Raw genomic sequence first — 8,243 nt, forward strand, 5'->3', positions numbered from 1 at the left:
CTAGAAAGTGAAATCACTAGTATGATGCCAGTACCTAGAAAAGCATACTGAATTTTTCTTTTCTTCCTTCCTTGCTTTTGTTTTTCAAGGGGAGCAAGAATAGAGATCTCAGTGTTTGACATGTAAAGTAGTCAAATTCTCTTAAGTTTCAAGAATTCTTTTTTAATAATATAAGTGATTTTAACTAAAAAATATGTTCCTCCTTATGTGTATGAATTTTAAACCTTAAAATTAATATTGAACAATAATAAGTCCTTTTCATATAAATTACCATCAGAAATTTGTACAGATACATTCATTCATCTGGAATACACCACTTTAAATGATTCTGATTTACACAATATGTATATATTGCCTATACAATAGACTTTTCAGGAGTTAAGTGTTGAATTAAAAGCAAGTTAAAGAATATGCATATTATATCACTTATGTAAAAAACAAAAGTAAACTGAAATAGCTGTATATATGTGTGACTGTAGGGACAAAGTCTGGAAGGACATATAAAGAATTGTTGAAACTGTAACAAGTACTTACTATAAAAAAAAAGAAAATTTTATTTTTTTTTAATTGTAAATGTACATAATACTTTTGTTTATTTATTTTTCTGTGGTGCTGAGGATTGAACCCAGTGTCTCACATGTGCCAGGCAAGTGCTCTACCAATGAGCTACAACCCCAACCCACTTTGTATGTCTTATGCAGCTACGCGTTGTAGCAGAAGGTTAGGAATAGGGGATTGGGTTAAAATCAGAAAGAGAATGTCCAAAATATGCAAATCAAAACAATAAAAGGACACTTTATACTCACTAGAATGGCTTTAATAAAAAGACAGTAACAAGTGTCTGCAAGAATACAGATCAGTTGGACACCTCATATATTGCTGGTGGTAACATAGAATACCACCACTTTGGAAATAGTTTCTCAGTTCCCAAAAATGTTAAAACATAGAATTACCATATGATCCAGCAATTCTATTCCTCAGTCTGAAAACATGTCCACAAAAACACTTGTGTACCAGTGCTTAATGTTACCAAAAAATGGAAAGAACCCAAGTGGACATTGACTGACAAATGCATAAACAAATGTGCCATATCCATAGAATGAAATGTTATTCAATCATAAAAAGGAACACACACTACAACATGACTGAGCCTTGAAAACATTAGGCTAAGTGAAAGAAGTCAGTCACAAAAGTTTACCTGTGGTATGGTTTTGTTTGTATGAAATGTCCAGAATAGGGCAAAATCATTGAGATGAAAAGTAGAACTGGGCACAGTAGTACACACCTGTAATTCCAGCTACCCTGAAGGCTGAGGCAGGAGGATTGCAAGTTTGAAGCCAGTCGGGGCAATTTATCCAGACCCTGTCTCAAAGTCAAGTAAAGGACTAGGGGTGTGACTCAGCTCAGTGGTAGAACACTTGCCTAGCATTCACAGGGCCCTGGGTTCCATCCCCCACCCCAAAAGTAGATTAGTAGTTGCCAGCAACTAGAAGGAGTGTCTACTAATGAGGATGGAGTTTTTAGGAGAGTGGTGATAATGCTCTAGAATTAGATGTTGTGATGGTTCCACAACCTTGTGAGTATATGTATTTGTCAGACTTCTCCAGGGAAACAGAACCAACAGGAGAATATGTATATATATAATACATAAACACACACAAACACACACACACACATACACATATTTATATACATATACACACACACAGAAATTTATTTTAAGTAATTGGTCCACACAGTTTTAGAGGCCTGGTAAATTCAAAATCTGGTGTGGGAGGCTGGCAGACTAGAGGCTGAAAAGGGTTGAAGATTGAATCCAATGGCAGTCAGGCCAGAGACCCAGGAAAAGCTGATGTTGCTGTGCAGGTCAAAAGGCCATTTGGTGGCAGAATTTCCTCTGTCTTGGAAGAGTCCAGTCTTTTGTTCTCTTTCGGTCTTCAATTGATTAGATAACTCCCATTCACATTATAGAGGGCAATATGCTTTACTCAAAGTCCATTGATTTGAATGTTAACTCATCTAAAAGTACTTCACAGAAACATCCACAAAAATGTTTGATGCAGTATTGGTTTATTGTAGCCCAACCAAGTCAACACATTAAATTAAGTACTCTAAAAAACATTTAGTTGTATGCTTTTTTTTGAACCAGGGATTAGACCCCGGGGCGGGGGGTGCTTTACCACTGAATTGCATCCCCAGCTCTTCTTATATTTTTATTTTGAGACAGGGTCTCAAATAGTTGCTGAGAGTCTTGATAAATTTCTGAGGCTGTCCTCAAACTTGTGATCCTCTTGCCTTTGTCACTGGAATTACAGATGTGTGCCACAACACTCAACTTCAGTAAACTCTTTCTTGGAGGGATACTGGAGATTAAATTTGGGGGCACTCAACCCCTGAGCTACATCCCCAGTCCTATTTTTTATTTTATTTAGAGACAGTGTCTCACTGAATTGCTTAGCACCTCACTTTTGCTGAGGCTGGCTTTGAACTCACAATCCTCCTGCCTTGGCCTCCCTAGCTGCTGAAATTACAGGCATGTGCCCCCTGCAATAAACTTTTAAAAGAATTAAGGGAAGGGGCTAGGAATATAGCTCAGTTGGTAGAGTGCTTGCCTCATATAAAAAAAAAAAAACTAAACTATTGGAAAGCAGTTTGAAACTAAAAAAGAATAGAAGCCTAGGGCTATTATGCATAAAGAAAACTTGCTCTGTGGTAGAGGAAGCCCTGGTTCAATCCCCAGCACCACAAAACAAAACAAAACAAATACCTCAATACTAAATAATTGTTAACAGGAACCTTTATTGTGGACCCTCCCATAGTTGCCGCACCTTATCAGGATGTGTATGTTAAGCTCATTACAATTCTATTAGCTGAAGGTTGTTATCCCTCCTGTTTGCAACTTTTCTGCAAATTTGATATTGTTTAAATACAAAAAGACTTTTACCTGGAAACTTAAAACTTTGTATTAAACAGTTTTGGATGAAAAGGTGAACCAGTATTATAGAACTTCTAAAAAATAGTGATAGATTCAGGAGGCTAAGGCAGAAGGACCTCAAGTTCAATACCAGCCTTAATAACTTAGCGAGACCCTGTCTCAAATTAAAAATTAAAAAAAGGGCTGGGAATGTAGCTCAGTGGTGAAGCACCCCTGGTTTCAAGCCCCAGTACCAAAATAAAATAAACCATAAAAATTAGTGATCATGAAAATATGTATCAGAATTTATGGAATATATATAAACCAATGATGTGAGGAAAATTCATATCCCTGACCACATGTGTCACTAACAGTGAAAGAAATGAAAATAAATGAATTAAATTCCAAAATCAAGAGGCAAGGAGTTGGGTGTTAAAGTACATATCTATAATCCCAGTGGCTTGGTGGGCTGAGGAAGGAGGATTGCAAATTCAAGGCCAGCCTCAGCAAGTTGGTGAGGACCTAGCAATTTAGTGAGACCCTGTCTCAAAATTAAAAAAAAAAAGGGGGGGGGGGGGGAGGCCGGGGATGTGGCTCAGTGGCAAAGTGCCTCTGGGTTAAATCTCCAGTACCAAAAAGAAAAGAAAAGAAAAAAGAAACCAGAAAAGAATTATAGAGTATACAAACAACAAAAGTAAGCCTAAGGATGAAAACAATAAAGGTAAGATCGAAAGAAATTAGTGGACAAAGAATAAGAAATGGTGTAAATTAAGTTAGAAGAAAAATTTGAAATGAGACTATTTTGTAGGCCTTCAAGAAAACACATGAAAATCTAGACAAAATGGTGAATTTTCTTTAAAAAATTTTACAAAAGTCAATTCCTTTAAAGATAAAATCATATATAAACTTTATTTTTTTTTCTTTTTTTGGTACCAGGGCTAGAACCCAGGGGCTCTTAATCACTCATCCACATCCCTGGCCCTTTTTATTTTTTATTTTGAGACAGGGTCTTGCTAAATTGCTTAGGGCCTAAGTTGTTGAGGCTGTGCTCAAACTTGTGCTCCTCCTGCCCCAGCCTCCCAAGTCACTGGGATTACAGGAGAGAGCCATCAGACCTGGCACTCCATAAATCCTTGGATAGAATAAGGTCAACCTTGAGACAAAGAAAATTATTTTTATTTAGGCTAATTAGGGTTGCAATCTGGGAAAACACAGATTCAAACAATCTTGAAAATGTACTCTGAGGTTTTACAAAATGGTGACTGTATTTATAGCTTTAAACCAAATGCGGATTATAAATTACATCACTCCTTAGTCAGCAATTATGATTGGTGGAGGCAAAAGTTAAGCTGTCCTGCAAGAAAAGGATTGGGTGTGACTTCAACCTCTCTGTCATTTGAGGGGTGGGGTTTATTGTACAGAAGGTCAGCAGAGGTTAGCAGTATATCAAAGGTTAACTCATATCTGGGGCTGGGCTTGTCTGCAGCCCAGTTTAAAAGTTCAGCATTGGACATGTCTGAGATCTGATCAGCAAAAGCCTTCAAACTCCATTTTAAACAGCCAGGACCAATGTTACCCCATTTGATATTTTTTTCCTTGACCTCCTAACAAAATCTCCAACAAAATTTCATATTTATTTCTGTTTTAAAACAAACACATATAAGAAAACATAAATTGATGGACCCATTTTTGATATAAAATAATTTATTTAACGGGGAAAACAAGAAACATATACACAAATATCAGGATGCCCCTATCTCCGTTACCAAAAGGAATTATCAAAAGGTTCTTTTAGCAATAGAAAGTTAACATTAAGGTTCGTATGGAAAAATAACAATAAATAATGGCAATAAAAATATAAAAGAGGGCTGCAGTTGTGGCTCAGTGGTAGTAAACTTGTCTAGCATGTATGAGGCACTGGGTTTGATCCTTAGCACCACATAAAAATAAATAAATAAAATGAAGGCATTGTGTCTATAAAAAAAAAAAGAAAAGAAAAATATCAAAAGAGTAAATCTGCTGCTGAGTACTACCCCTACCAGACAATAAAACTTTTGGGGATTGAACTTAGGGCCTCATGGATGCTGTCACTGAGCTACATCCAAAGTCATAGAAAATACTTTTACTGAATGAAAATGGAAATAGAATATGTCAAATATGTGAAATGCAACTGAAGTAGTACTTAGAAGGAAATATCTAGTGTTAAAGACATTTTAGAAAAGAAAATTCTCAAATCAATAATCTATCCTTCTACCTTAAGAAAATTGAAGGGCTGGGGTTGTGGCTCGTTTGTAGCATGCTCACCTAGCACACATGAGGCCCTGGATTTGATCCTCAGCACCACATAGAAATAAAATGATATTGTGTCCATCTACAACTAAAAATATATATATTTAAAAAAGAGAAAATTGAAAAAAGCGTAATAAATTTAGAATAAGCATAAGTAAGGTAATAATAAATAAACGAGCCAGACATGGTGATGTATGCCTATAATTGCAGCTACACAAGAGGCTGAGGCAGGAAGACCACAAGTTGGAGGTCAGCCTGGGAAATTTAGTGAGACCTTGTCTCAAAATAAAAGATTAAAAAAAGGGCTAGAATGAAGCTCAGTGATAGAACCCCAATGGGTTTAATACCCAGTACCACAAAAAAATAATTAAGCCTGGCATGGCTGCCCATGCGTGTAATCCCAGCAGTTTGGATGAGGCAGTAGGATCACAAGTTCAAAGCCAGCCTTACCAATTTAGTAAGGCCTTAAGCAACTTAGACCTTGTCTCAAAATAAAAAATGAAAAGGGCTGGGGATGTGACTCAGTGTTAAAGGACCCCCTAGGTTTAATCCCTAGTACCACACACACACACACGTGTGTGTGTGTGTGTGTGTGTGTGTGTGTTTTATATTTATATTTAGTTTTATATTTATAAGTTTATATATATAAATTTATATATGTGTATGTCTATATAAATCAAATATATATATATATATACACACACACACACATATAATCAGGAAAAAAATCAGTGAAACAAAAAAACTACTTCTTTAAAAATCTCAATAAAATTGATAAACTTCTAACCATGCCAACAAAAAAGAGGAAAAGCTACAACATCTAAAATGAAAGAGAGGTTATAAGCACACCCCAACAACTCTAAAGGAAGAATAAACTGGATGTGGTGGCACACACATGTAATTCCAGCAACTCAGCAACTTGGGAGGCTGAGGCAGGTCATAAATTTCAAGACCAGTCTCAGCAATTTAGGAAGACCCTGTCTCAAAAAATGAAAAGGGTCAGGAATATAGTTCAGTAGTAAAGTGCCCAGTACCAAGAGAAAAAAAAAAAAAAAAAAAAGAGGAACACTATTAACAACTCTATGCACATAAATTCAACAGTTTAGAAGAAATAGAACAAATCTACAACCTACTAAAATTGGCTCAAGAGGAAATAGATAACCCTAGTCACATATTCATTAAAGAAATGTGGAATAATTTTAAATCTTTAAAAAGGGAAACCCCAGGCCCAGATGATTACAATGGCAAATTCTACCTACATTTTAAAAGGGGAGTTGAGGATATAGATTAGTGTGTGCTTCACACATACAAGAACCTGAATCAATCCCTAGCACCAAAAAAAAAAAACCTCAATGTGGTTAAGATGTCAGTCCTCCCTAAAGTGATATATGAATTTAACATGATTCCCACCAAAATCTTAGCAAATTTTTATATGAACAGTCTATTTGCAAAGTGCATATGGATAGGCAAAGGAACTAGAACAGACAAGTTAGAAAAATAAGAGCAGATGCACAGGAATCATAGTGCCTCATTTTAAGACTTATTATAAAGCTATAGTAATTGGAACACTGGTATTTGGGATCAGATACACATATCAACATAACAGAATAGAACCCAATTTCTCAATCTTTGCAATATTGACATTTTGGGTTAGATAATTTTTTTTTTTTTTTTAGTCATTAGGGGCTCTCCTGTTTGTAAGATGTTTAGCAGCATCCCTGCCTCTACCCACAAGATGCCAGTAGCACTCTGTTCCCCCAGTTGTGACAAGTAAAATTGACTCAAGACCTCCCAAATACCCCCTGGTAACCAAAATCACTGGAGTAGAGAACCACTGTAAAGAGCATTCAGAAATGACCCACACAAATATGGTTTACTGATTTCTAACAAAGGGTCAGAGGCTATTCAAAGGAGGAATAATAGTTCATTCAACAAATGGTATGTGAACAATTGGACATATATGCAAAAAAAAAAAAAAAATTGAAGCTTGTCCTTAACTTTACACCTTATACCCAAATTGGCTCAAAAGGGGCCATAGATCTAAATATAAAGTGTAAAGCTATAAAATGTTTAGAATAAAACAGGAAAAAATCTCTGTGAACTTGCTTAAATAGAGTCCTTAGATATGATACCAAAAACACAATCTATAAGAAAAAAATGATGAACTGGATTTCACTAAAATGTGAAACTTTCTCTGTGAAAGATACTGTTAATAGAATAAAAGATGAAATTGGAGAATATCATGCTAAGTGAGATAAGCCAATCTCAAAAAACCAAAGGAGGAATGATCTTGCTTATAAGCAGATGATGACACATAATGGGGGTTGGTAGGGGGGCAAGAATGGAGGAAGGAGGGACTGTATAGAGGGAAAGGAGGGGGGAAGGGGGGAAGGAAAAAAATAACAGAATGAGTCAAAAACTATTACCCTAGGTAAATGTATGATTACACAAATGGTATGCCTCTACTTCGTGTACAGAGAAACAAGATGTATCCCATTTGTTTACAATAAAAATAAATTTTAAAAAATATAATAAAAAAAACTACAGACTAGAAATTATTTGCCAATTATATATCTAACAAAGGACTTGTATCCAGAATATGTGTAGGCCTCTCAAAACAGCATAAGAAAATAAACCCAATAAACATGAGCAAAAGATTTGAACAGATACATAATTTTAAAAGATATAGAGATAACAAATAAGCACATGGAATGAGGCTCAAAATCATTAACAATTAGTGAAATACAAATGAAACCATGATGAAATACCACTAAGTATCTACTAGAATGCCTACGGGGAAAGGGAAGAAAAGCTGCTAGTAAGTACAGACAAGAATGCATAACAACCAGAACTCTCATCCATTAATGGTGGGAATGCAAAATGGTCAGCTATTCTTTGAAGTAGTTCAGGGTTTCTTAAATAGCAAAACATGCTTATCATATGACTCAAGAATCCTACTTTTAGGGACTGGGGTTGTAACTCAGTGGTAGAGTCCTAAGGCTAGCATGTATGAGGCACTGAGTTTGATTTCCAGCACTGC

Source organism: Sciurus vulgaris, assembly GCF_902686455.1.
Source record: "Sciurus vulgaris genome assembly, chromosome: 16".
In the NCBI taxonomy this organism is placed as follows: Eukaryota; Metazoa; Chordata; class Mammalia; order Rodentia; family Sciuridae; genus Sciurus; species Sciurus vulgaris.